Source organism: Labeo rohita, unplaced genomic scaffold, assembly GCF_022985175.1.
Source record: "Labeo rohita strain BAU-BD-2019 unplaced genomic scaffold, IGBB_LRoh.1.0 scaffold_1531, whole genome shotgun sequence".
NCBI classification, from domain to species: domain Eukaryota; kingdom Metazoa; phylum Chordata; class Actinopteri; order Cypriniformes; family Cyprinidae; genus Labeo; species Labeo rohita.
This window is the reverse complement of record NW_026127705.1, coordinates 3,974-18,100: the sequence shown is the minus strand read 5'-3', so window position 1 is coordinate 18,100 and position 14,127 is coordinate 3,974. Positions and strand designations below refer to the sequence as shown.

General features: G+C 47.6%; 1 long non-coding RNA gene across 2 annotated transcripts; it reads right to left on the bottom strand.

Annotated features, from left to right (window-relative positions):
- Window positions 1–1,130: 1,130 nt before the first annotated feature.
- LOC127158518 (uncharacterized) lies at window positions 1,131–4,413 on the bottom strand. Of its 2 annotated transcripts, XR_007826176.1 has the most exons (4): window positions 4,336–4,413; window positions 3,895–4,017; window positions 3,720–3,803; window positions 1,131–1,630 (listed from the first exon to the last, which is right to left on the bottom strand). It is a non-coding gene; the product is annotated as an uncharacterized LOC127158518 (long non-coding RNA). The 2 variants fall into 2 exon arrangements; XR_007826175.1 differs by having other exon boundaries at window positions 3,720–4,017.
- Window positions 4,414–14,127: the final 9,714 nt, after the last annotated feature.

Sequence of the window (14,127 nt, the reverse complement as noted above, 5' to 3'; positions counted from 1 at the left end):
TGCTTTGTTCCATTGTCTTTGTTTTCTGCCATAGTTTGCCTCGTTCATTGCCATAGTTTTTGCCTTGTTTTGCTTGTTTATTTGTTACTTTTGGACTGCTCTCCCTGGTTTTTGACTTTCTGCCTGCTCGAAGGATTACGCCATTGCTTTGTCTTCGTTGCCACTGTCTGTTTGGATATTGACCCTGCCTGTTGACTACGATCTGGTTATTAAAGCTCGCACTTGGATCTTATACGCTTCCTACGAGTCCTGCTCTTTACAGAATACTTCGCCACCCAAAGATCCAGCGGCTTTCAGAGATACAGATCAAACCATCCCTAGTGAAAACAAAAAATATGCTAAGTATACTTGCAGCCAGACTAATTGTCAGTATACTTCAAGTGTGTTACTGATTAGTTAACTTGAAGTGTGCTATTTTGGAACAACTAATTTTGTGCTAAGTATATTTTAGTTGTAATTAAATTGTAGTAAAGCATAACTGTAAGTGTATTTAGTGTACTTTTATGTGCTAAATTGGAACAACTTCAAGTATACTTAGTATACTTTAAGTAAGTATATGCTGTGTAAGCTAATTGCATGCTTGATTAGTGATATTAAAGTGTACTTTGTTTGTATTACAAGTATATTACAAATTAATTAAGGGTGTCTTCAAAATATACAAGAAACACACCATAAATATATTATTTTTGAGTAAAAATATGCAATTTTTTTCCCCAATGCTGAATGCACTCGTTGTCAGGGTCATTAAAACAGTGTGCAAGAAATTCAATTTTTGGCCATGCAATAGTGTTTACTTGGCTGTACTTGTGACATCACAAACTAGTAGCTGAACTTCCTGTCCCGTACACTGTAAATCCTAATAAGTTCAGCTTACTTAAAAAAAGTTTGGAAACCGATTGCCTTATTTTGTTAAAGCAAACTTAAAGGTAAAACTAAAGTTAATTTAATAATCTGTTTAAAGTAAAGAAAGCAAACTCTTACAGAGTAAATTATCTAATTAATATCAAGTTAGTTTAATGTCATTTCTAGTTAACATACTCCAGGACACTTACTAATCTTACTTAAGATTTAATAGTAAGACTACTTTATTAATTCTATTTAACTAACAGTGTTATTTTGGTGTTGTGCAAACATCTTAAATGCTGTTATTCTCAACATGGATTTAATCTGCCATTTTAAGCTATGGGAACTTAAAACATTTCGTGCAATCGGTTTCCACATTTTCTTTAAGTAAACTGAACGTATTTTTATTCGTTCAACCAGCATGAAATGAACTTAACACAAGTTTGAAATTCTCAACAGTTTATTGTAAAAAAAACTTTAAGAATATCACAATAATAAAAATTAGCTTTTAAAACATCTGTGTTCTTATAATACTCTTTACAGACTTCTTGACTAAACAACACTTTGTTGTCATAACATTATCTGGACCCACTGGAACACTGTTAAACAGAGCATTTTCAGAATGGCATGCAAACAGAACAGCAAAAATAAAATACAGGCCTTTAAAACCCATCCATGACAATTCTTCCCTCCATGATTGCCTTTATTGCATCCACAATGAGGGCATGTCTTCTGGTAGAACTGTGAGCAGGTCTACAACTGCTTGACTGAAGTCTGCATCCACATCCTAAGTAGAGAAATAAAATAGGTAGAGTGTAAATTTCTTAATTTCAATACTGGAAATGTTCTAAAAGCATACATTGACAAGGAACTTTTAATGCTTTTAATTTATAAGCAAATTGATTCATATTGATGACCAGAGTGAGTGTACAATGATCTGTGCAAACATCAAGCACAAGGAAATGTAATTAAGCTTTAAATTATGATCACCAAAGAAAGATGACGAGATTTATAGTGTGATAGTGACATTTCACAATAAATGATTTCAATCAGAGCAAAAGTGTAAATTATCATTTGTCAACTATTACTGCATGCCTTGTCTTGGAAGTCTTGGAATATTACACACAAGTTCCATGGACTACATTTTTTGTACGTTTTCAACATTATAGATTTACAGAACTTTTTTTTTTTTTTTTTTTTTTTTTTTTTTACAACATGCTAAGAATGCTAAGAGCATTTTCTCTCTTGTTATGGAGTGATGGATCACACCCATCATTTACATGATTTTATCTTAAAGGGTTTGTTCACCCAAAAATTAAAATTAGCCCATGATTTACTCGCCCTCAAGGCATCATAGGTGTGTATGACTTCATTCTTTCAGACCAATCCAATCAGAGTAACATAAAAAAAAATGTCCTGGCTCTTCCACGCTTTCCATGGCAATGGGCGGGTGTTTCTGTTCTACAGTTCAAAAGGAGTGCAAGAAAGCGCATCCATCCATAATAAAATGTGCCTCACACATGAATAAAGGGCTTCTGTAGTGGATTGATGCATTTTTGTAAGAAAAATATACACATTTAAAACGTTATAAACACTTTTCTCTCACTTCCACTAACTGTCATACGTGCAAGCCTTTCCAGGTGGACGTTGTAGGACGTTTGTGTAGTGTATGCGCTGGTGTAAATATGCTAGTCGAAACTTACAAGCAAAAAAAAGTTTGTTTACAGGAGCAAAGGTAGCAAAGTTTCCTTACTTTAGCAAAAGAAAACCAGTCTGCTATTGGTTTATATTGAAATCCTCCGACATTCTTCTTTATGGATCTTTGTTTTGTACTTCTAATTCGTTACTGGTGTTTCATTTCGCTCTGTCCTGTGCTTCCATGTTTGTCACTAACCACCGGCGCATACGCACACGTGCATTCTACATCAGCTGCCCGGGATGGCTTCTGCCTATGACAGTTAGCGGAAGTGAGAGAAAAGTGTATGGTTTTAAATATTGACATTTTTCCTACAAAATCATATATTCGCTACAGAAGGCCTGTATTCACCTCTCGGAGCTGTGTGAGGCATGTATGGACGCATTTTACTGCACTTCATTAAACTGTTGAACAGAAACAGCCACCCACTGACATTATAAAGCTTGGAAGAGCCAGGATATTTTTTAATATAACTCTGATTGTATTGGTCTGAAAGAAGAAAGTCATATACAATAGGGCTGTACGATAAATTGCATGTGATTGTCATGCGCATCTTGTCAGTAAAGACGGTTATGTGATTAGTAGTAAATATGCATCACGTGCATTCAGATGGAGTGAAATTTAATACACAGAGCCTTAGTTCGCTGACGAGCTACACAATATCGTGTTCATATTTGCAGATGAATCGCATTCGATTATAAACGCGATATTGCGTAGCATGTCAGTGAACTTAGGCTCTGTGTATTAAATTCCGCTCCATCTGAATGCACATGATGGAGATTTACTTCTAATCACAGAACCATCTTTACTGTCGAGATGCACATGACAATCACATGTGATTTATCGTGCAGCCCTAATATACACCTAGGATGCCTTGAGAGTGAGTAAATCATGGGCTAATTTCCATTTTTGGGTGAACTAGGCTCTTTATTTCAAGAAGTTTATTTCAAAGTGTGTAAAGTGTGTAATGATGTTTGTGATCACTCAACACAATTTCACGAAGTTAAAGCATTTACACCAATTTCAGTAATAAACTGTTTCACAAAAGACAAATATAGCATCTACTGCAAAACTAAAAAAAATAATAATACACAGAACCTTTGACAATTTTTCATAACCTGAACTATATTCATATTGAATAAAACAAAATGATGAGAGCAGAAAATCCAGTAATACTTACGAAACACATCCTGTAAAATTCCTCTGGGTCATCCTCCAGGATGACTGAAAGGTCCTGAAGTACTGCAGTGGAAACATCAGATGACTATGAAAAAATAGAGACAGGCTGAGGATAACAATCATAAGCAAATCATGATTTAAAGATGACAACTACAGTCAACATGATAAAGAGATACCTTTTAATTAACTTGATGTGAAATTTTAAATCCTTTTTTATAGAAAATGTCAAAAGTGCAGAGTCTGTGTCCAGTGCTGCGCAGAACTCAGATCCGAGATATGCGACTGAATCCTGCAAAGATCTAAGAACAAACATTGAGTGGCTATTAACATTTTGAAGGACACAATCCATAAACACACTTTTTGAAAAGGAATAGGGTTTTGAAAATTTTGGAAAAGGAAAGAAAACAGGTTTTGATGAGGAAAATAAATCTTTCAGTGAAAAGTCATCAAGGGTATTAAATACACATGTGCATTAAATTTACAGTCTTTGAAAGGACACTGACATTTATTGTTACTTGTCAAACGAGTATGCAAATTGAATAAAATCTGACACATCATCTGGCTCAGTTAAAGAAAAGGTTCACTCAAAAATAAAAATTAGCTATTAATTTACTCACCCTTACGCCACCCAAGATGTTCATGAGTATTTTTCTTCAGCAGAACAGCAAAGAAGATTTTTAGCTGAAAATGTGGCCAGAGACTGTCCATTTTTTGGTGATTGAAATAAATGTCTGTTTTTAAGTCTCATTTACTGCATTGAACTTATCCACTGCACAGCAGTTATCAACTGGTATTCTAAAATAATACAAATGTTCCATCAATCAAAAATCAGTGTACTCGTTCCCTGATGGAGGGAACGGAGACGTTGTGTCGAGTAGTGTACGACACTACTAGGGGTCGCCCTTGAGAGCCCAAACACCTCTGACAGTTTTGAGAAAGGCCAATGAAAATTGGGTGTGCAGATTTGCATAGCTGGCCACGCCCGGACATCCGGGTATAAATAGGGCAGCGTGTGCATCTGCTCACTCGTTCTGATTCTGAGGAGCCGAGCGTCTCAGCTCACTCAGAGGCGGACCAGAGATGTGGCATGGGAGACACAACGTCTCCGTTCCCTCCATCAGGGAACGAGGGTTACCATACGTAACCGAGACGTTCCCTATCTGTCGTACACTCCGAGTTGTGTCGAGTAGTGTACGACACTAGGGGTCCCCGTAAAAACACGCCACATGTCTGACCGCGTCACGAGAGATAAGTGCAGAAGAAACAGGGCAACGTGTTAACGTAAGTGCAGCTCACCTCCTCTGTGACCATCCAACGTCCAAGGACTGACCTGTACAGCGGGGTCCTGCAGCCGGGCCTCCCCTAAGGGCGGCTGAGTGTCTTGAGATCGTTGGGAAAAATGCCTGCTCCCGAAGGAAGACATTACGGAGTTCACGACCTGCCCGACAGGGGGGTTAGAGTGACATAGTTAGACATGGGACCTGAGATGGGTCTCACACCTGGGAAGACAGCCAGACTCAGATCCTAGAGAACCTGTTTTCAGGGGAAAACACCGCACCACAAGAGTTATAGGTGGAAATACACATATGGGGCCACATAAGGGGCCACTACATATGGGGCACAATCCAATCATAAAAAAGGGTATTCATACCTTGTGAAGGGATTCCATAGCGAGTTTCTCCGCTAAACTCTGCCATGTGCAGAAGTGCCAAAGATGGAGATGGTGTCCAGGGTTCGCATCAGGAAACCTACTGAAACTCAGAAGCGTAATCACCATTAGGGGAAGCGCTCTATGCAAGCTCTACACCAACCAGTGTGCTGAGTCAAGAGTTAGTAATCAAGACTCTAGCTGACACTGGTTCTGTGCGCAAATTATAAAATCTGGCAAATGTGTTAGGTGTAGCCCAACCTGCAGCTCTACAGATGTCTGTTAATGAGGCCCCATTCGCCAGGGCTGCTGAGGCAGCGATGCCCCTGGTTGAGTGGGCTCTTACCTCCAGAGGGCAGGGTAGGCCTCTGGCCAGGTAGGCCATACGGATCGCGTTTACCAGCCAATGGGAGATCCTCTGTTTGGAGACAGCTTTCCCCTTCTGCTGTCCTCCGTAACAAACAAAGAGCTGTTCCGAACGTCTGAAGGGCTGCGTTCGTTCAATGTAGATGCGCAGAGCACGGACTGGGCACAACAAGGTCAGGTTGGGGTCATCTTCCTGGGAAGAGAGAGCTTGCAAGGTCACTACCTGATCTCTGAAAGGAGTGGTGGGGACCTTGGGCACATATCCAGGCCGGGGTCTCAAGACAACGTGAGAATCCGCTGGTCCGAATTCCAGGCACGAACTGTTCACGGAGAGGGCTTGGAGGTCTCCCACTCTTTTGATGGAAGTGAGCGCAGTCAAAAGAGCCGTCTTGAAGGAGAGAGCATCGAGTTCGACTGACTGAAGGGGCTCGAATGGATCTTGTTGTAGGCCTAGGAGAACCACAGCAAGATCCCAAGAGGGGATGAGATGCGACCGAGGAGGGTTCAGCCTCCGGGCTCCTCTAAGAAACCTGATTATCAAATCGTGTTTCCCCACCGATCTGCCCCCCACCAAGTCATGGTTAGCTGATATAGCTGCGACATGAACCTTGAGTGTTGAGGCAGACAGGTGCCTGTCCAGGCCTTCTTGAAGGAAGGATAACACTGAATTGATGCCACAGCTCCGTGGGTCCTTCCCGTGAGAAGAACACCAGTTCACAAAGATGCGCCATTTTAGGTCATACAGCCGTCTGGTAGAGGGGGCTCTTGCCTGTAGAAGTGTGTTTACCACTGAAGGTGAAAGGTCTCTGAAGTCCTCCTGGTCGCGTCCAGGGACCAAAGGTGGAGGTTCCAAAGATCGGGGCGCGGGTGCCAAATTGTGCCCTTCCCCTGAGAAAGGAGGTCCTTCCTCAGAGGAATGCGCCAGGGAGGGGCTGATGCCAGGAGCACCAGGTCCGAGAACCAGGTTCTGTTGGGCCAGAAGGGGGCCACCAAGAGAATCTGTTCCTTGTCCTCCCTGACCTTGCACAAGGTTTGTGCGATGAGGCTCACTGGGGGAAACGCATACTTGAGCCGGCCCCTCGGCCAACTGTGTGCCAGTGCGTCTATACCGAGGGGGCCTCGGTCAGACCGTACCACAGCTGGCAGTGGGTGGATTCCGGTGAGGCAAAGAGGTCTACCTGTGCCTGGCCGAATCGATCCCAAATCAGTTGGACCGACTGGGGGTGGAGTCTCCACTCGCCTCCGAGCGAAACTTGTCGTGACAGGGAATCGGCCACACGATTGGCTTCGCCCGGAATGTGAGTGGCTCGTAGAGACTTGAGTCTGTGTTGACTCCAGAGCAGCAGGTGGCGGGCTAGTTGTGACATGCGAAAGGAGCGTACACCGCCCTGGTGGTTGATGTAGGCCACAGTCGTAGTGTTGTCGGTTCTGACCAACACGTGCTTGCCCTGAATCATAGAACGGAACCTCCTCAGGGCGAGGAGCACTGCCAACAACTCCAGACAATTTATGTGCCAAAACAGTCGGGGGCCTGTCCAGACCCCGGAAGCTGCCTGCCCGTTGCAGGTGGCACCCCAGCCTGTCTTGGAAGCATCTGTGGTGACAATGATGCGTCTGGACACCTGTTCCAGTGGAACTCCTGACCGTAGGAACATAATGTCTGTCCAAGGGCTGAGTGTCTGGCGACACGATGGTGTGATGTTCACCCGAAATGTGCCTCGATGCCACGCCCACCTGGGGACTCGAGTATGAAGCCAGTGCTGCAGCGGTCTCATGTGCATCAACCCCAGTGGCGTGACCGCGGCTGAGGATGCCATGTGCCCTAGGAGCCTCTGAACCTGTTTTAGGGGGACCGCTGACCCGCACCTGAGTGTTGCCACACACCTCAGAACTGACTGTGCACGCTCCGGGGGAGAGACGCGCAGACATACTGACCGAGTCCAGCTCTACACCGAGAAAAGAGATCCTCTGTGCCGGGGAGAGTTTGCTCTTTTCCCAGTTGACCCGAAGCCCCAACTGAGCCAAATGGTTGAGAACCATGTCCCTGTGTGCGCAAACCAAATCCCACGAGTGAGCCAGAATCAGCCAGTCGTCGAGATAATTGAGAATGCGTATGCCCATTTCCCTGAGGGGGAAAGGGCGGCCTCCGCTACCTTCGTAAAGACCCGGGCGACAGGGAGAGGCCGAAGGGGAGAACCTTGTACTGATATGCCCGTCCTTCGAAGGCAAACCGCAAGAACGGCCTGTGTCTTGGGAGGATTGAGACATGAAAGTACGCGTCCTTCAGGTCTATGGCCACAAACCAATCTTGAATTCTGACACACGTGAGAATGTGCTTGAGGGTTAACATCTTGAACGGGAGCTTGAGCAGGGCCCGATTCAAGACCCTCAGATCCAAGATTGGTCTGAGACCGCCACCCTTCTTGGGTACAATGAAGTAGGGGCTGTAGAACCCTTTCTTCATTTCGGCTGAGGGGACAGTTTCTATCGCATCCTTCGCCAGAAGGACTGCGATTTCCGCCCGAAGAACCGCGGTGTTGGAGCCCTGAACCGACGTAGTGAGAACACCGCGGAACTTGGGTGGACGCCGTGCAAACTGGATGGCGTAGCCGAGCCGAATGGTCCTGAGGAGCCAGCGGGAAGGATTGGGGAGATTTAACCAATCCGAAAAATTCTCCGCTAAGGGTCTCAGAGGAGTTACATTCGGTGTACCAAGGGTGGGGGTACCGTCGCTGGAAAAACAGTGTGTGGCCGGAGGTAAGAAGCCCCGAACCACACTGGCTGTCTTGTCCAGGGAGTCCGAACCGTAAGAGCTGTGCAGATGATCCACCCGAGAGGGGAGATCGTCTGGACGAGCTCGTTGTTTCAGAGCAGACGGGAGCACAGGTGTTGTGCGACCGTCTGATTCCGATAATGGAAGCAGCATCCGACCGTCGAGTAGAGGGTCGGAGGTGCTGCATATTGTGCCCAGAGAAGAAGGAAATAGCTCTTTTATTGACCATGTGGTGGCCGTCTGCCGTGCGGCAGACAGCCGGGTGGAAGCCGAATCCAGCGCTCGTCCCCTCGTCGAGTGCGGATCCGGACAGGTCAGAAGATCCTCCCTCCCTGGGCTGCCCGTCTCAGGAACGCTTTGAAGCCTGACGCGGGTTCTTAGTGGCCTGAGGACGGGCTGGCGGTGCCACCTTCCTACGAGTGCTGGACCGTTGGGCAGGACTGGCTACAGGACCGGCAGGTTGCGGGGCCTGAGCCGCCCTCGTAGGGGGTCTTCCTCGGCGGGGGGCAGGCGGAGGTTGCTGCTTCGGCTGAGCTGGGCCCGCGCTCGCTGCACGCCGAGGCAGGATGTGTTTGATGGCCTCCGTCTGCTGCTTCACCGTGGAGAATTGCTGGGCAAATTCTTCCACGGTTTCGCCGAAGAGACCAGCCTGGGAAATGGGAGCGTCAAGAAAGCGTGCTTTCTCGGCATCTCGCATCTCGGCCAGGTTTAACCATAGGTGGCGCTCCTGGACCACCATAGTGGACATCGCCCTTCCCAGAGCCTGCGCCGTAACCTTCGTAGCCCGAAGAGCATAGTCGGTCGCAGAGCGCAGCTCGTGTAACAGCTCTGGGTCAGGAACACCCTCGTGCAGGTTTTTGAGAACCTTAGCCTGGTAGACCTGCAAAATCGCCATAGCGTGTAAGGCGGACGCAGCTTGCCCAGAGGCCGCATAAGCCTTCGCTACAAGCGCAGACGAAAACTTACAAGCCCTGGACGGGAGTCTCGGGCGCCCCCCTCCAGGAGGCGGCGTTTTGCGGGCACAAGTGCATCGCAATCGCTCTCTCCACCTGGGGGACCTCCGTATACCCCCTCGCTGGACCGCCATCGAGGGTGGTGAGGGACGGGGAGATAGCGTGCCGTGAACGAGCCGACAGAGGGGCTTTCCACGACTTCGTTAACTCCTCATGCACTTCCGGGAAAAACGGGACCGGGGAGGAACGTGGCTTCGAGTCACGTGCACTGCCCAGGAACCAGTCATCCAGCCTTGAAGGCTCAGGGCTGGGCGGGGGACCCACACAACCCCAATCTCCTTGGCTGCCCGTTTAAGTGCGGCGGCCATTTCGGCATCTGCCACACCAAAGCCTGTTCACAAGCTCCATGCCTGCTGCTCCAGGGCCTGCTCACGCCACGCCTGCCGCTCCAGGGCCTGCACCTGTCATGGCCGCCCTCCGACAACCAGCACACAAGATGGCCGCCATCCCAAAGCCTGTTCACAAGATGGCCGCCATCCCCAAGCCTGTTCACAAGATGGCCGCCATCACCAAGCCTGTTCACAAGATAGCTGCCCCGTCTGAGTCCCTGGCCAAGATGGCTGCCACGCCTGAGCCTCATCAAACCAAAATAATCTCATCCGCATCTCATCACATCATCTCTGCCACACCCAAATCAAACCAAGTGATGCCTGATCCTCCGGTGTCAAGTCAAGTCAGGGCTACACTTTCTGTGTCAAGTCAAGATACAGCTGTTCTCCATGAGCCAAGCCAAGATACAGCTGTTCTCCATGAGTCAAGCCAAGACACAGCTGTTCTCCATGAGTCAAGCCAAGATACAGCTGTTGTTCTTCATGAGCCAAGCCAAGATACAGCTGTTCTCCATGAGTCAAGCCAAGACACAGCTCTTGTTCTCCATGAATCAAGCCAAGATACAGCTGTTGTTCTCCATGAATCAAGCCAAGATACAGCTGTTGTTCTCCATGAGTCAAGCCAAGATACAGCTGTTGTTCTCCATGAATCAAGCCAAGATACAGCTGTTGTTCTCCATGAATCAAGCCAAGATACAGCTGTTCTCCATGAGTCAAGCCAAGACACAGCTCTTGTTCTCCATGAATCAAGCCAAGATACAGCTGTTGTTCTCCATGAATCAAGCCAAGATACAGCTGTTGTTCTCCATGAGTCAAGCCAAGATACAGCTGTTATTCTCCAAGATACAGCTGTGCCCCACGAGTCAAGCCAGGTCACAGCTGTGCCCCACGAGTTAAGACAGGTCACAGCTGTGCCCCACGAGTCAAGCCAGGTCACAGCTGTGCCCCATGAGTCAAGCCAAGTCACAGCTGCCCCACGAGTCAAGCCAAGTCACAGCTGTGCCCCAAGAGTCAAGCCATGTTGTTCCTGAGTCAAGTCAAGTTGCAGCTGTGTTTCCCGAGTCAAGTCAAGTTCCCAAGTCAAGTCAAGTTGCAGCTGTGTTTCCCGAGTCAAGTCAAGTTTCCAAGTCAAGTCAAGTTGCAACTGCGTTTCCTGAGTCCAATCAAGTTACAGCTGCGTTTCCTGAGTCAAGTCAAGTTTCCGAGTCCAGTCAGGTCGCGGCTGTTGTTCCAGAGTCAAGTCAAGCTACAGCTGCTGTTCCAGAGTCAAGTCAAGCTGCAGCTGTTGTTCCAGCGTCAAGTCAAGTTAAAGCTGTGTTTCCTGTGTCAAGTCAGGTCAGAGCTGCTCTTCCAAAGTCCAATCAAGTTACAGCTATTGCTCCTGTGTCAAGTAAAGCTATAGCTGTAGCCCTCAAGTCAAGCAAAGTCACAGCCATGGTTCCTGAGTCAAGCCAAGTCACAGCCGTGGTTCCTGAGTCAAGCAAAGTCACTACTGATCTTCATGAGCCAAGCCAAGTTACAGCAGATCTTCATGAGCCAAGTCAAGTTGCTGCTGTTATTCCCGAGCCAAGTCAAGCCACCGCTGACCTTCATGAGCCAAGTCAAGCCACAGTTGACCTTCATGAGCCAAGTCAAGCCACAGCTGACCTTCATGAACCAAGTCAAGACACAGCAGGCCTCCCTGAGTCAATTCAAGTTACGGCAGACCTCCCTGAGTCAAGTCAAGTCACGGCAGACTTCCATGAATCAAATCATGAAACGGCTGTCTTACCAGAACCTCACGTATCAGCTGAAACCGCAGAGCCCACGCTCCCAAGTCACGCAGAGCCCACGCTCCCAAGCCACGCAGAGCCCACATTCTCAAGCCACGCAGAGCCCACACTCCCAAGCCACAAGTCCATAGCATCCACACCCTCAAGGTCAACAGACACCCCACTATCTACTGTGCTGCCTGTAATGGCTGTCGCCATTTTCAGTGTGTGGGCTGCACACTGTGCTCTAGAGGCCTCATCTGTCCACGAATCTGCTCCAGAGGCTTCGTCTGTCCACAAGTCTGCTCCAGAGGCCTCTTCTGTCCACGAGTCTGCTCCAGAGGCCTCGTCTGTCCATGAGTCTGCTCCAGAGGCCTCATCTGACCACAAGTCTGCTCCTGAGGACTCGTTTGTCCGCGAATTCACGCCTATACCTCCTGAGGTGTCAGCATACGCTGTAGAACCTCCTAAGGAGGTGGCGCCCATTAATGAATTTACTGCCACGTCTGACCATGAATCCACGCCGATGCCTCCAGAGGTGTCAGCTTATGCTGTAGATAAGCATGAACTCACTGCCATGTCTGACCATAAGTCTGCGCCAATGCCCCCGGAGGTGGTGGCTCCGGCTGCAGAATCTCCTATGGGGGCGGCGTCCTATTATGAACTCTCTGCCTGTCATGCCACGGCCAAGGAAATCATCCATGAACACACCGCTCTGCTATGGATGTCACTAGTTCCACTGTGGATATCTCTGCTCCTGTTTGCTCTGCCTGCCTCGCCATGGCTCCCTGTTCTGCTTGCTCTGCCTGCCCCGCAATGGCTCCCAGTTCTGCCTGCTCTGCCTGCCTTGCCATGGCTTCCTGTTCTGCCTGCTCTGCCTGCCTCGCCATGGCTCCCTGCTCTACCTGCTCTGCCTACTCCACCATGGCTTCCTACTCTGCCATTGCTCCACGGCCCAGGCCCTCCAGTGTTTCATGGTCTGCCATTGCTTCACGGCCCAGGTCCTCCAAGGATCCACTGTCTGCTATTGCTCCACGGCCCAGGACCTCCAGTGTTCCACTGTCTGCCACAGCTCCACGGCCCAGGCCCTCCAGGGTTCCACTATCTGCCACAGCTCCACGGCCCTGGTCCTCCAAGGTTCCACTGTCTGCCACAGCTCCACAGTCCAGGTCCTCCAGGGTTCCACTGTCTGCTACTGATCCACGGTCCAGGTCCTCCAGTGCTTCACTGTCTGCCACTGCTCCATGGCCCAGGTCCTTCAGTGCTTCACTGTCTGCCACTGCTCCATGGTCCAGGTCCTCCAGTGCTTCACTGTCTGTCCCTGCTCCACGATCCAGGCCCACCTCCTCTACATGGACCTGGCCCTCCGTCCCACCCCCTGTTTTGCCTCTGTTCCCCCACCCTCCTGGACTGTTGTTGTTGTTTGAGCGCCAGGGGTCGCTCCTGGGGGGGGGATTCTGTAATGCAATGCCAGCAGAGGGAGCCCTCACCCACTGACTGACTGTTGCTGCTCCCTCTGCTGCTTCGTTTGTTACTTCCTGTTTGGTGGCCATAAAAGGAGGCCATTTTCAAACAGGAAGCTGCGAAGTATTGTTTTGCTCTAGCGGACTCTACCAAGCGTTTTCCTGTTTTCATTGCCTTGTTTTTTGTTATTTGCCATGGTTTTGCTTTGTTCCATTGTCTTTGTTTTCTGCCATAGTTTGCCTTGTTCATTGCCATAGTTTTTGCCTTGTATCCTTGCCAATTGCATTCTTATGTGTAGTTTTTGGAACTTTGTCACTTTAGTGCCACATTTCATCCGAAGGTCAGGCGACAGAAATAATAATAATGATTGTATCATCAGTACTTATATATATTTATTTATTTATTTTTAATTATTTTTTTTATTTATTTTTTTTTTGTAGCAGTGCATTCAGTTTGACCAATCACAGCCAATTCCTTGCAGTTCAATTTGGCCAATCAGAAACAAGCTATACAATTTGCAGGCAATTGTCCAATCACAGATTTTAAGGAGATGAGCACAAGTTGAGCGGGCAACGGATACGATATTTTAATGGAAATCATGTCATTTCCTAGCTATGCTTTATTTCCCTGACTCGGACATAGTGAAGGTGGACAGCACCGATATCATTTTAAGAGAACACAGACGAGGAGAGTACCAGGTCAGCTCCCGCGAACAACTCAGAAGTGAAGAGGGCTACATAGTGGTGCGCCTGACAAGTCGCGGCCGACATGGACAGACCAAGATACTGCCAGCAAAAATACTACTACTTGGTGGTAAGTTAAGTTTATTATTGTTACCGATTAGCAACTAGCTTTAAGATCACTTTGGGTGCATAAACTACTGTTCCACGTGGACAGTGTGCATATCTCAATGTTAGTACATGGACTATTGACGTTAACAGCAACACTTATTAACGTTAGGTCTAGAAACTTCTGATGCTTATTCTATAAAGTGACTTTTCCTGTTTGATTAAAGTATTTATAAAAGCATTGTCTGTTGTCTTTACTCATAAAAAGAGTAAACTT